Below are 13,991 nucleotides of genomic sequence, written 5' to 3'. Positions count from 1 at the left end.
CTTCTTACAAGACACATCACTAAAGGCAAGGAAAACAAAAGCAAAAAATTAATTACTGAGATTTCATCAAGATAAAAGGCTTATGCACAGCAAAGGAAACAGTCAACAAAACCAAAAGGCAACCTACAGAATGGGAGAAGATATTTGCAAATAACATATCAGATAAAGGGCTAGTATCCAAGATCTATAAAGAACTTATCAAACTCAACATCCAGAAAACAAACAATCTAGTCAAGAAATGGGCAAAAGACATGAACAAACATATCTCCAAAGAAAACATACAAATGGCCAAAAGACACATGGGAAAATGCTCCACATCACTTGCCATCAGGGAAATACAAAGCAAAATCAAAGTGAGATACCAACTCACACCAGTGAGAATGGCTAAAATTAACAAGTCAGGAAACAAGAGATGTTGTTGAGGATGTGGGGAAAGGGGAACCCTCTTACAGTGTTGGTGGGAATGCAAGCTAGTATAGCCACTCTGGAAAACAGTGTGGAGGTTCCTCAAGAAGTTAAAAATAGAGCTACTCTACAATCTTGCAAATGTACTACTGGGTATTTACCCCAAATATACAGATGTAGTGAAATGAAGGGGCACCTACACCTCAATGTTCACAGCAGCAGTGTCCACAATAGCCCACTTGTGGAAGGAAAAGAGATGTCCTTCTACAGATGAATGGATAAAGAAGATGTGAGATACACACACACACACACACACACACACAATGGAACATTACTCAGTCATCAGAAAGGATGAATACCTATCATTTGCATCGACATGGATGGAAATGGGGAGTATTATGCTAAGTGAAACAAATCAATCAGAGAAAGACATTATCATAAGGTTTTACTCATGCAGAATATAAAAATGGGTGCAAAGGACCATAAGGGAAGGAGAGGAAACTGAATGGGGGACATTAAGGAGGAGACAAACCATAAGAGACTCTTAACTCTGGGAAACAAACTGAGGATTGCTGAAAGGGAGGTGGGTGGGAGGATGAGGTAACTGGGTGATGGGCACTGAGAAGAGCATGTAATGTAATGACCATGGGTGTTATACACAGCCGATGAGTCATTGAAAACTGCACTGGAAAATAATGGTGTACTATATGTTGGCAAATTGAATTTAAATTTTAAAAAAAGAAAAAAAGACCACATTATAAAGATGCTACTTTTATCAAATTTATGTGACTCCAATCAAAATTTCAGTAAGGTTATATCTTAGTCTAGACACAATATATCTAAAATACATTTGGGAAAACGCATTTTCAAGAACATCCAAGAACAAAGTAAAACACAAAAATAATGAATAGATCCTTTCCTTTTTTCCTTGCATATGTATTACTGAATACCTATTAAGTGGCAAAAAACAAATAAACAAAACAAAACAAAAAAACCTTCCAATGCACTGCAGTTATAAGTTTATAAGGTTATATCTTACCTATACAGGTAAGACCTTTTCCTTCATGGAGCATATAAGCTAATTACCTAGGAGACAGTATCATGGAGAGATCAAGAGTACTGGTTTTGGAAGGAGGGACAAAGATGGGAAAATCAAAGATACTGCCAAAAGAAGCATATGGTATGACACAAGATATTCATGGTATTTGTCTAAAAAGATTGATGGATAAGTAAAAGGGAACATTCATTCTCTAAGATGAGAGAAGATGTGGAGAAAGTAAGTAGACCTGGGCTTTGGGGTTAAACATACCTGTATTTGAATACCATCTCTGACCATTAGTCACTAGTTACTTCATTACTACTCATTAGTAGCTAGTTAATTTCAGCGAATGAATTTACTCTTCTAAGCTTCAATCTCTTTTTCTCTTATACACGTCTCACAATGACATAAGCCTCATGGGATTATTGTAAGGAATAAAGGTGATGAGGAGAGTAGACCACATAACCAGGTACTGGCAGAAAGAAAGGGATGGACAAATGTGTATATCCCAAGTAAGTTGACATGGAGAGAAGCATACAAATAGAAAGAAAGGTAGATGATAATATTTCCAGAATTACAAGGCAAAAAAGGGGAAAAAAGTAGAGTTGGTTCACCCTAAAGCTTCTTTATTTAATAAAAAGAGGTAAACTTTTCTACTAAAAGTAATATAGGGGAAGTATGGTCAGATGACTGAAAAAAAACAGCTTAAAAAAGAAATTATATGGATATGGGTGGCATAGTTAGCAACTGATATTAAATAAGTGGCTTTCTTAAGAGTCTAGCAGGTTTAGGTTGACAAACCAAGATTAACCAAGGTCTGAAGTAGGAAAATAGGAAGTTGAGTTTATCCTGGCTTGGAAGAGGGAAGAATAAAGGGTAGGATGTCAAGAGAGTATGGCCATGTCAAGAAGCTAATTATAAATATCAGACTATGGGACTCAGGTTTAGAAGAAAAGACAAAACAGCAAAATGAGTGCTAACTACTCGAGAGAGTTTAAAACTCTCGATAAAACTTTTCCAGTTAATGGCCACACTTTTAGGCTTTCATATGTTGAAGCAGAGGGAAACAAGTGGAGAAACTGGGAAGCTTAATTATTGCAAAGATTATTAGTTGCACTACTCGAGTTTCCTGGGCTGATGTCAGAAATCATGTCCTAGAAAGATAAAACATGTAAACTTTCTGAGAAGCAGAATGGGCTAAGTACCTCAGGAGGCAGAAGAGAGCAGAATGATGAATCAGCTTTGAATTAGGCAGGAAAGTCCACCAGGCCATCTGGAATGTGGGAGACAATTAACCTTTGCAAATGTGGTCAAATATTTAGGATGCTGGTCCTTTTTGTTCTTGTCATCTACAACCAGTAACCACAGGTATGGAATCTCCAGCTCTGTTCCTGCCTGCTGGAGCCTGTAACACCAGAGGAGGTGGTTCAAGAGAAGGATCAAAGTAGGAAACAGCCATTAGAGTAATTTCATGCCAAGTAAGTGGTCACTCAACTGAGCAAGGAAGTTGCTCCCTGTGCTCATCATGATCTTGGCCACAGGTTTATAGAATAGCAACTTTACTCAAGGCTAGCTGTGACCTCAGGGTGACTAGAGCAAGCTCATATTCTGCAGCAACCTCATTCAGGTAATATTTCTTCACTTCCTGTATCCTTAGTTCAAATCAGTGATGGGGTCCCTGCATTTCTCCTCTGTCAGTAGATTTTCCCATATGTTTGTCTTTCTCCAGTATCCTCCGTTAGTTTCTTCTGCACATGAAAGTTGAGACAAATTCACGGTTAATAGGGTTCTCCCTCATTTCTTTGCATGCCCACCAGCTACAATTTGGAGTAGAGATAGATGGACAGAGTAGGACAGGAGGAAGTTGAGGAAATTACTTGGAAAATGTCTCCTCTCTGGGCCTAAATATTTCCATCTCCACAAAAGAAATTGCTAATTTAATATAGATAAATTCTTTACTTATAACAGTATCAGTTGATCATCCCAAATGCTTTGAAGTTCATACTTTTTCTGAGGCTCACACTTCTAGGAGATGTTGGAGCTAGGATTTGAACTCAGATCTCTCTAATAGATACATACAGAAATAGATATTGATATATAATAAAAAATTATGTATATCTATCAAAAAATCATAAAAATTATATCTAGATATATATCCTGATCTTTGCATCAGGGAAGGTATATATAATTTTTATGACCCAAGACCAACAGCTCTATTTTCAATTCATTCTTTGTATTTGAGCATGTGTCAGTAGTCTGGAAGAAGACACTGAGCCAGAAAATGAAGGACTGAATAAAATGGTCTATCCCAGGAAATCAAATGACTCACATTATAAAGTGACATGTCCCTGATAATATAGGACAGTCATCAGTTCATACTTGTTTTATCAGAATTTTTAACAAATTCTTAGACTGTCTATATTTAATAACATGACTGTTCCAGTGTAGATGCTATATTATACGGTGAATCTATGTAAAAGGAACATGCCTAGGGCCAGCTCTAATGAGAACCCCAAGACTAGTTCCTCTTCCAACCAGGACTGGGATTATAAATAGCTGCTGGCAGGAAAAAAAAAAGTTATTTTAATGGTTTACTTTCCCTCTTTGGAGCAGAAGGGCCCTCTCAGGACTGAGCCCATGGGATCAGGCCAGTATGAGACCATCATGATCAAGTTTATAGGAATGCAGCACCTCAAGGTAGTGGGTTCTCTCATGTTTGGAAAGTCAGCTGTGCAAGATATTAGGAATAAACTATCTCAAGCCTTTTCCCAGGCCTCACCTGAGCAGGACATTGGATGAGATCAAATGGCTTCCTTTTCCTACATGATCATATTTTTCCTGGTTTCCTCCAATTTGGCACATACTGTTTCTTCAGGTAAGCAGACTTACAAGTCTTGGGAGAGAAACCTATGATGTTCTTTGAGTTGTAGAAAAGAAAAATAGTCATGTGTGACTGAATGGAGAATGTTCGGCTTGACAGTGCAAAGTGGGTATCAATTGGATATCACCATTAGAAAAGGGAGCTACTCTGGAAAATACTCCAATATTTGAAAATGAAATAACATGTTTCTACATAATGCTTGGGTCAAGAAACTCCAAAGGGCAATTCAAACTTATTTTGAACACAAGGGAAATAAAATGAGCAAAAGTTTAGGTTTAGAGAAGTTCACTACCTCCATTCCCCTTTATTCCAACCCCATAGCTATCTTAATGGAACCAAACTCATTGGTTTCTATCTTTTCTGTGTTACTTTTTGCTATCTTTCCTTTGTTACATGGAAATATATGTGTGCACATTGTGTCATTCTCCTACTATCTTAAATAAAACATGCTAGAGATACCTGAATGCAACTTGCTTTTCTCAATTTACAAATATCCTGAAAATCAGTATATATCGATTCACAGAGATCTCCCTTATTCTTTTACACAATAACATAGAATTTCCTTTAGGTATCACAAAGTTTATTCAACCAGTCTTCTATGGATGGGCATTTAGTTTGTTTCCAACATTTTACGATTACAAACAATACTGCAATAATCTTATGCATATGTATTTTGTATTGTTGGAGGTGTATCTTTAAGGTAAATTCTTAAACTAAAAGATACCTGATAAACTGGAAGAAAATATCTGCAACACAAACCACAGGTAAAGGACTAATATATATAATATATAAGAATACTTAAAATTGAGGGAGAAAATAAAAACCAATCGCCAAATGAGTAATATGCATACATATACAATTCACACACACATACTCATACCCCCAAAATACAAAACTGGCTCTTTAATCTGTAAAAGATATTTAACTTCACTATGAAAAAAAAATGCTAATCAAAACTATGCTAAAGTACCATTTCTCACCTACCAGAAAGCATTTCCTACATTAAAATTAAAGAGAAATTCAGTTGATCCTTGCATGGTTTCATTTCCTATGTTCAGATGCATTTGAAGTTTATTACTATATATGGCATGCAATATATATTTTTACTTTATTTTATGTCTACTAGATTAAGGTCTTTATTTTTCTTTTTTCATCACTATAGCCAGCTGCTCCTGTCATTAAAAGATCCTATTTTTTTAGAATTAGAAAAAGCATTGCATTTTTTTTTTTATTCTTTAAAAGATTATATGTTCAATTGGCATAGTCTATTCCTGGAAAGGTTGGTAGACTTCTTATTTCCTTTGGGAAAAATTTTAAAATATAATTCAAGTTTTCTGTTTGAACTTTGGAAATTCTAACTTTTGGAAAGCTTGAATTTTCTAGACTATTTAAAAGATCATAGTGCAGTAAGAGATAAGAAAAAGCAGAACTATGATAAGTCTTTTCTTATTTCCTTCTCCCACAGCCAGCTGGCCACCCTCTATCCCCAGGAACCACCAGCATCTTAACACAAACTAGTTTTTCAGAGTCAGTCAGTCTCTCCAGAGCCAAGGAGCCCTTAAAGTTTCTGATCATCATTCAAGCCCTTAAAGTTTCTGATCATTATTCATAGTGTCCTCTTTAGTTCAGCATCTTGTTAGGAACTAGCCTAATATTTTTCTTACTATATCATATTTAATAAAAAAAACTTTAAAGTACATATACTCATCCCTATTGTAGTGAAGAGGAAACTAAAGCCAACAAAAGTCAAGTGGCTTAATGAAAATAACATAGTTTGCAAACTATGCATACAACCTCAATTGGTTTTTACTCTTTTCTCAGTGACATAGAAAATTTACAAATAAAATCAGAACTGTGAAAATGAAGGAAAGAATGAATAAATGAATAGAGTAGTTAACAAAAGAACATCACTCACAAATTCTGTTGTTATAAGTCATTTTGTATACTGATGTGCAAATGAGTAATTAAATTACATTTCTTTATTTAGTTAGTAACTTCAGTGGGTGAAATCATACTCCATGAAGAATTATTTCTTCTAATCTATTGTGTATGTACTTTATCTGCCTGCAGAAATCTTCAAGCCACATGCTATAAATAAATGGCCTAAGGTAAATTTAAATTTCTCAGTTCTGAACTCTGATACTAATCTGATCACTCTCTTCACATGAGAGACCTAAAATTTCATAGGAGTAAGTAGAACCAAAGTTTTCCATGTGACCTTGAGCATGTATAACCTTTCCAGACTTAGATTTAATCTCATGTAGCACAAACACTATAACAGTAAAATACATATCTGAGCATTAAACGAAATAAGACCTCTTACTTGCTCAAGGTCATGAAGTCCAACAGTGGTAAATACAGGATTTATTCCCTTGTCTCAATATAGAATCTTCACTCTTAACAATTACTTTTGAGCCCCTTCCCCTAGGAGTCTACAAATATATAAATATCTCTACTCATAAACTTCTTAGAATGAGTTCATGGGATTGGGACTCCAAGTTTAACTGAAAAATTTACATTTCAGATTTAAGTGGGGATGATATAATGCTTATGACTTTAAGAGAGGATGGATGAGTCAGTGCATTTTCTGACACTGCAGTCAGCAAAAAAAAACCTGCCTGACCAAAACCCAGAAGAAATTCTTGAAAAAGATCAATTGAATAGAAATATTTGATATTATTTCCATGGGGGAAATGGGGGAAATTATTTCCATGGGGGAAAGCAGAAGTGACAAGCCAGAAATAGATGAGGGAAAATCTACCAATTGTTATTCACATGTTATTTTTTTGATATTTGCAGCCTCCATGTAAAATGTACTACTCAGTGGATCCTTCTTATACATCACAATGTCCAGATGTGATATCATATGTTTGTGCTACAAATGGTCACACTTACCAGAATGAGTGTTTTTTTTGTGTTGATCAGTGGTAAGTTCAAAATAAAATACCTTTTTTTTGCTGTATTTCCTCACAGAAATATCAAAAATCTTGGCCAAGGAGCTGGATTTACTGATGGATGGGATTTTTATTTAAAATAATCTCTACTGTTCATAAAATATTCGGGACAGACTATATATAAAGAGAAAAGTCTCTCTGAAAAACTTTAGTTAACATTCAAAGTTGACTTGTTAAAAAAAAAAGAAAGAAAAGCTTATGTGATGTTTTGGCAGAATTGTACAATGATCATATCAGTTGGTATCTATAGATTATATTCAAACAATAAATATAAATCCATTTTTTCAAATCACTCAAAATTTTTAACAAATTACATTGACATGTCTATGAATACTGCCCATAAATATTGCTTGGTAGACATAAATAAATATCATATACAGATACAGGTATAGATATAGGTGTAGATATAGACATGAATAACAAAGTGGTTATGTGGTCTTACATAGATAGAATTGACAGTTGACTTCTATATTTCTTTGCCCTTCAAATAAGTTCAATAGTAAATTTAGAATAAAAATTAATAATAATCCTTGTGATATATTTTAACTCCATTTGAAGTTGTTTTTGCAAACAGACTTATGTCTTGTTAGTAACTACTTCCATGATCTGTCGGATTTTCTGTGTTGGGAACCCTCAAGACTATCCTCAGGTTTGATGATTTGTTAGAAGGACTCAAAGACTTTAGAAAAGCTGTTATACACATGGTAGCAGTTTATTACAATGAAAGGATATTAGTAAAAAAACAGCAAAGGCAGAAAGCTCATAGAGTGGTGCCCAGGAGAGAGCAATCACAGGTTCCACTTGACCTTTCCCTATGTACTTACACAGGCAATGTTTAATTCTCCCAGCTATGATGTGTGACAGTACATATGAAGTATTGCCAACCTGGGAAGCTCACCAAAGCCTTGGTGCCCAGGCCTTTCATTAGAAGCTGGTCCCCTAAGCATGTGGCACATGCATGATTGGTAACTACTTAGTCTCCAGCCATCCCACATTCCCAGAGCCCAAATTGATGTAGAGTGGCTCAGGACCACAATAAACAACAATAGGCATTCACTTGAGCATAAACTATAAGGCATGATCTATGACCTCAGGTTATAAAGTCACTCTTATCAGAAGGGATATTCCAAGGGCTTATGGTTACTTCCCAGCAGATAATTTAAGCATCTCAAGTCTGTTGAACTACCTCTTTAATGCATATCTTCCCTTAAAAAGAATCTTCATGCACTTCCAGTGCCACATTTCCAACCCACAAGGATGTTATTGTTGAGCACTGAAGGAAATGTGAGGTAGAAGCTAGTCCAAAAAAGGAAATATATGCTCATCTTCAGAGGATGGTTGAAATGTCATTTAAATAGATTTATTTATTTATTTATTTACTTACTTACTTATTTATGAGAGACACACACACACACACACAGAGGCAGAGACACAGGCAGAGGGAGAAACAGGCTCCATGCAGGGAACCCAACGTGGGACTTACTCCTGGGTCTCCAGGATCATGCCTTGGGCTGAAAGTGGCACTAAACCGCTGAGCCACCCGGGCTGCCCCTGAAATGTCATTTAAAGGAAAAGAACGGAAACTGAAAAAATGGGAATTAACCAAGCATCTACCATCAGTTTCAAAGCAAGATGAATAGGAATTCATGAATGTCATCAGACTACATAGAATAATTAAATTACATTAGCATTTCTTCCTAATAGCTGCTGTCACTTTCTCAGGCATGGCTAATTAGGCAAGACACTTGGAAGTGCCTTCTTAGCTTTCAAAAGAAAGCTAGAGTAGCCATACTTTATTAGACAAACTAGATTTTATATTTAAACCTAAAGCTGTAACAAGAGATGAAGAAGGGCACCATATCATAATAAAGGAGTCTATCCAACAAAAAGATCAAACAATTATAAATATTTATGCCTCCATCATGGGAGCACCCAAATATATAAAACAATAACAAACATAAAGGAATTCATTGATAATACTACAATAATAGTAAGGGACTTTAACACCCCACTTACATGAAAGGACAGATAATCTAAGCAGAAAATCAACAAGAAAACAATGGCTTTGAATGACACGCTGGACCAGATGGACTATATATATATATATATTCAAAACATTTCCTCTGAAAGCAGCAGAATACATATTCTTTTCAAATGCACATGGAACATTCTTCAGAAGAGACCATATACTGGATCACAAATCAGGACTCACTGGTACAAAAAGATTGAGATCGTACGATGCATATTTTCAGACCACAACACTATGAAACTTGAAGTCAACCATAAGAAAAAATTTGGAAAGACCACAAAAACATGGAGGTAAAGAACATCCTATTAAGGAATGAATGGGTCAACCAGGAAATTAAAGAAGAAATTAAGAAATACATGGAAATAAATGAAAATGAAAACACAATGATCCAAAACTTTTGATATGCAGCAAAAGCAATCTGAGGAAGGAAGTATGTAGCAATATGGGCCTACCTCAAGAAGTAAGGAAAGTCTCAATTATATGACCTAACCTTACACCTGAAGGAGCTAGAAAAAGAACAACAAATGAAGCCTAAAGCCAGCAGAAGAAGGGAAATAATGAGATTAGAACAGAAATAAATGATATAGAAACAAACAAACAAAAATAATATTTGTAGAGATCAATGAAATTAGGAGCTGATTCCTTGAAAAAATTAATAAATTGATAAAATCCTAGCCAGATTTATCAAAAAAAGAGAAAGGACTCAAATAAATAAAATCAAGGATGTTAGAGGAGAAGTCACAACCAATGGCACAGAAATACAAACAATTATAAGAGAATATTATGAAAAATTATATACCAACAATCTGGAAGAAATGGGTAAATTCCCAGAAACATATAAACTACGAAAACTGAAACAGAAAGAAATAGAAAACTTGAACAGACCATAACTAGCAAAGAAATTGAAACAAATCAAAAATCTTCTAACAAACAAAAGTCCAGGACCAGATGGCTTCACAGACAAATTATACCAAACATTTAAAGAAGAGGTAATACCTATTCTTCTCAAACTGTTTCAAAAAATAGAAATGGAAGGAATACTTCCAAATTCATTCTCTGAGGCTAGCATTACCTTGATTCCAAAACCAAAGACCCCACTAAAAAGGAATTACAGGCCAACATCCCTGACAAATATGGATGCAAAAATTCTCAACAAAATAATAGGAAACAGAATCCAATAGTACATTAAAACAATCATTCACCTCAATCAAGTGGGATTTATTCCTGGCCTACAAGAGTGGTTCAGTATTTCTAAGTCAATCAACATGATATACCACACTAATAAGAGAAAGGATAAGAATCATGTGATTCTCTTAATGGATGCAGAAGAAAAGCATTTGACAAACTACAGCTCCATTCTTGACAAAAAACTCTCAACAAAGTAGGGATAGAGAAAACATACCTCAATATCATAAAGGCCATATGTGAAAGACTGTCAGCTAATATCATCCTCAATGGGGAAAAACTGAGCTTTTCCTCTACCATCAGGAACAAGACAGAGATGTCTACTCTTGCCATTGTCATTTAATATAGTACTTGGAAGTCCTAGCCTCAGTAATCAGACAACAAGAAATAAAAGACATCCAAATCAGCAAGAAAGAAGTCAAACTTTCACTATTCACAGATATCATTATACTCTATGTTGAAGAACCAACAGACTCCACCAAAAATTGTTGGAACTGATACACAAATTCGCAAAGTCCCAGAATACAAAATCAATGTACAGAAACCTGTTGCATTCCTATACACCAATAATGAAGCAGTAGAAAGGAAATCAAGGAATCAATCTCATTTATAGTTGTACCAAAAACCGTAAGATAGATACCTAGGAATAAACCTAACCAAAGAGGTAAAAGAGCTTCACTCTGTAAACTACAACACTTATAAAAGAAATTGAAAAAGACACCAAGAAATGGGAAAACATTCCATGCTCATGGATTGGAAGAACAAATATTGTTAAAATGTCTATACTCCCCCAAAGCAGTCTATACATTTAATGCAATCCCTATCAAAATACCACCAGCATTTTTCACAGAGCTAGAACAAACATTCCTAAAATTTGTATAGAACCACAAAAGGCTCCAAGTAGCCAAAGTAATCTTGAAAATGAAAAGCAAAGCTGGAGGCATCATGATTCCAGACTTCAAGTTATATTCCAAAGCTATAGTAGTCAAGGCAATGTGGTATTGGCACAAAAACAGACACATAGATCAATGCAACAGAATGGAAAACCCAGAAAGGGACCCACAGCAATACAGTCATCTAATCTTCAACAAAGCAGGAAAGAATATCCATTGGAAAAAAGTCTCTTCAACAAATGTTGTTGGGAAAACTGGACAGCCACATGCGAAAGAATTAAACTGCACCACTTTCTTACATCATAAGAAAACAAATTCAAAATAGATGAAAGACCTGAATGCGAGACAGTGATCCATCAAAATCCTAAAGGAGAACACAGGCAGCAATCCCTTTGACATCAGCCTATAGCCACTTCTCGATGTCACCACAAACAAGGGAAACAAAGGCAAAAATGAACTACTGGGACTTTATTAAATTTTATCAAGATAGGGATCCCTAGGTGGCGCAGTGGTTTGGCGCCTGCCTTCGGCCTAGGGCGCGATCCTGGAGACCCGGGATCGAATCCCACATCGGGCTCCCGGTGCATGGAGCCTGCTTCTCCCTCTGCCTGTGTCTCTGCCTCTCTCTCTCTCTCTCTGTGACTATCATAAATAAATAAAAATTAAAAAAAAAATTTATCAAGATAAATAGCTTCTGCACAGCAAAGGAAACAATCAACAAAGCTAAAAGGCGACCCTGGAAATGGAAGAAGATATTGGTAAATGTCATAGCTGATAAAGGGTTAGTATCCAAAATCTATAAGGAAGTTATCAAACTCAACACCCAAAAAAACAAATAACCCAGTTAAGAAATGGGCAGAAGACATGAATGGACATTTCTCCAAATAAGACATTCAGAGGACTGACACATGACAAAATGCTCAATATCACTCATCAGGAGGGAAATACAAATCAAAACCATGATGAGATACCATCTCACACTTGTCAGAATGGCTAAAATTAACAATACAAAAAACAGCAGGTATTGGTACAGAGAAAGGGGAACCCTCTTGCACTGTTGGTGGGATTGTAAACTTGCAGCCACTCTGGAGAACAGTATGGAGGTTCCTCAAAAAGTTAAAAATAGAACCACCCTACTATCCAGCAATTGCACTATCAGTCATTTACCAAAGGATAGATAACAACAGATTCAAAGCAATACATGCATTCTGATTTTTATAGATGTTTATAGCAGCATTATCTACAATAGCCAAACTTGGAGAGAACCCAAATGTCCATTGACTGATGAAGGGATAAATAAATTGTGATATATATATTTATATTTATATTTATGAATATTACTCAGCCATCAAAAAGAATGAAACCTTGCCATTTGCAACAATGTTGTCTGTGGTGACATGTCTAGTAAGAAGTTGCTACAGCCAAGGTCAAAGAGGTTTCTGCTATGATTTTGGTGGATCACTGACTCACATTTAAGTCTTTCAACCATTTTGAATTTATTTTTGTGTATGGTGTAAGAAATAACTAGCTGGAATTTAAATAAAAACAAGAAACTTTAAAAAAAGGCAAAAGAGAACAGAAGAGTGCAAGTGTTGGCCAGAATTGATACAGAATCATAGTTCCTATCCTTAAAAGAATCCCTCAAGCTAATCAGTGTAGGATCCTCATAATAACTATAAAGAAAATAGAATGAAAAAGATCTCAGGCTCTTTAGAAGTTTGTGATCTAATCTGGCAAAACGAATATATGCCTAAGAAAATTCATAATAATAGAAAACAGCATTGATTTTATTCAACCAAACGACATTTTAGTAAAAATCTTGAAATGGTTGAGAGTCTTTCGAAAGTCAGATTTTATCTGGAAATACAGATTTCCAACTTATTCTAAAAAATCAAAGTTGTGCTACTAGTAAACTAGGATTTCACATGAAAAAAAACAAACAACAACAACATCTGCATAGTAGAAGCTGCTCATCCAAATGGAGTTCAGGTACTTCAAACAGTCCCACTTCTCTGTTGTGGTGAGTGAGGCCCCCTCCACTTATGTATATCACCAGCTTGGCTCCTACAAATTAAAATGTTTGCAATCCCTCACCCAAGTGAGTAAATCAGATATACATTAAAGGTCAGCCTGACAGGCAGCCCGAGTGGCTTGGCGGTTTAGCCCTGCCTTCAGCCCAGGGCCTGATCCTGGAGACCCAGGATCGAGTCCCATGTCAGGCTCCTTGCATGGAGCCTGCTTCTCCCTTGGCTTGTGTCTCTGCCTCTCTGTTTCTCTGTTTCTCATGAGCAAATAAATAAAATCTTTAAAAAAAATAATAAAGGTCAGCCTGAGACGGGGGTCAGGGTGGGGAGTCTTTTGAAAGAAACTAAGTTTAAAGGATTCTTTTTAAAAAATGCAAGAAAAAATAGAATGGGCAATTTATACAGGGCTTTCTGCTGGGAAAACATTTACAATTGAGAAAATATGCAGTATCTTTAAGGAAATAATAAAGAAAAAACTGTTTGAAATGAATGTTATGTATTTAGGGCACAGTAATACATAGGGTGGAGAGTTAGACAGAGGCTAGCCTTCTGGGAAAGATACAAACCAGGATAAGGAGAAT

At 35.7% G+C, this 13,991-nt stretch overlaps 1 protein-coding gene and 1 long non-coding RNA gene across 3 annotated transcripts in view; one reads left to right on the top strand and one right to left on the bottom strand.

The window, feature by feature from the left end:
• Nucleotides 1-7,223, top strand: part of LOC144312858 (uncharacterized) — a 35,768-nt gene extending 28,545 nt beyond the window's left edge. Inside the window, exons 1-4 of one of the 2 annotated variants that reach the window (XR_013378485.1) lie at nt 2,929-3,071; nt 4,217-4,319; nt 6,396-6,433; nt 7,125-7,223. This is a non-coding gene — a long non-coding RNA (uncharacterized LOC144312858). Of the gene's footprint in view, nt 1-2,928; nt 3,072-4,216; nt 4,320-6,395; nt 6,434-7,124 lie in introns of those variants that run through there. The other variant, XR_013378486.1, reaches the window with a different exon arrangement.
• Nucleotides 1-13,991, bottom strand: part of LOC144312856 (sperm-associated acrosin inhibitor-like) — a 124,567-nt gene that overhangs the window by 45,733 nt on the left and 64,843 nt on the right. The window lies entirely within an intron of this gene.

The sequence above is a fragment of the Canis aureus genome, chromosome 4, assembly GCF_053574225.1.
Source record: "Canis aureus isolate CA01 chromosome 4, VMU_Caureus_v.1.0, whole genome shotgun sequence".
In the NCBI taxonomy this organism is placed as follows: Eukaryota; Metazoa; Chordata; class Mammalia; order Carnivora; family Canidae; genus Canis; species Canis aureus.
Note: the sequence above shows the minus strand (reverse complement) of the source record. Positions and strands in the feature narration are given on the sequence as shown.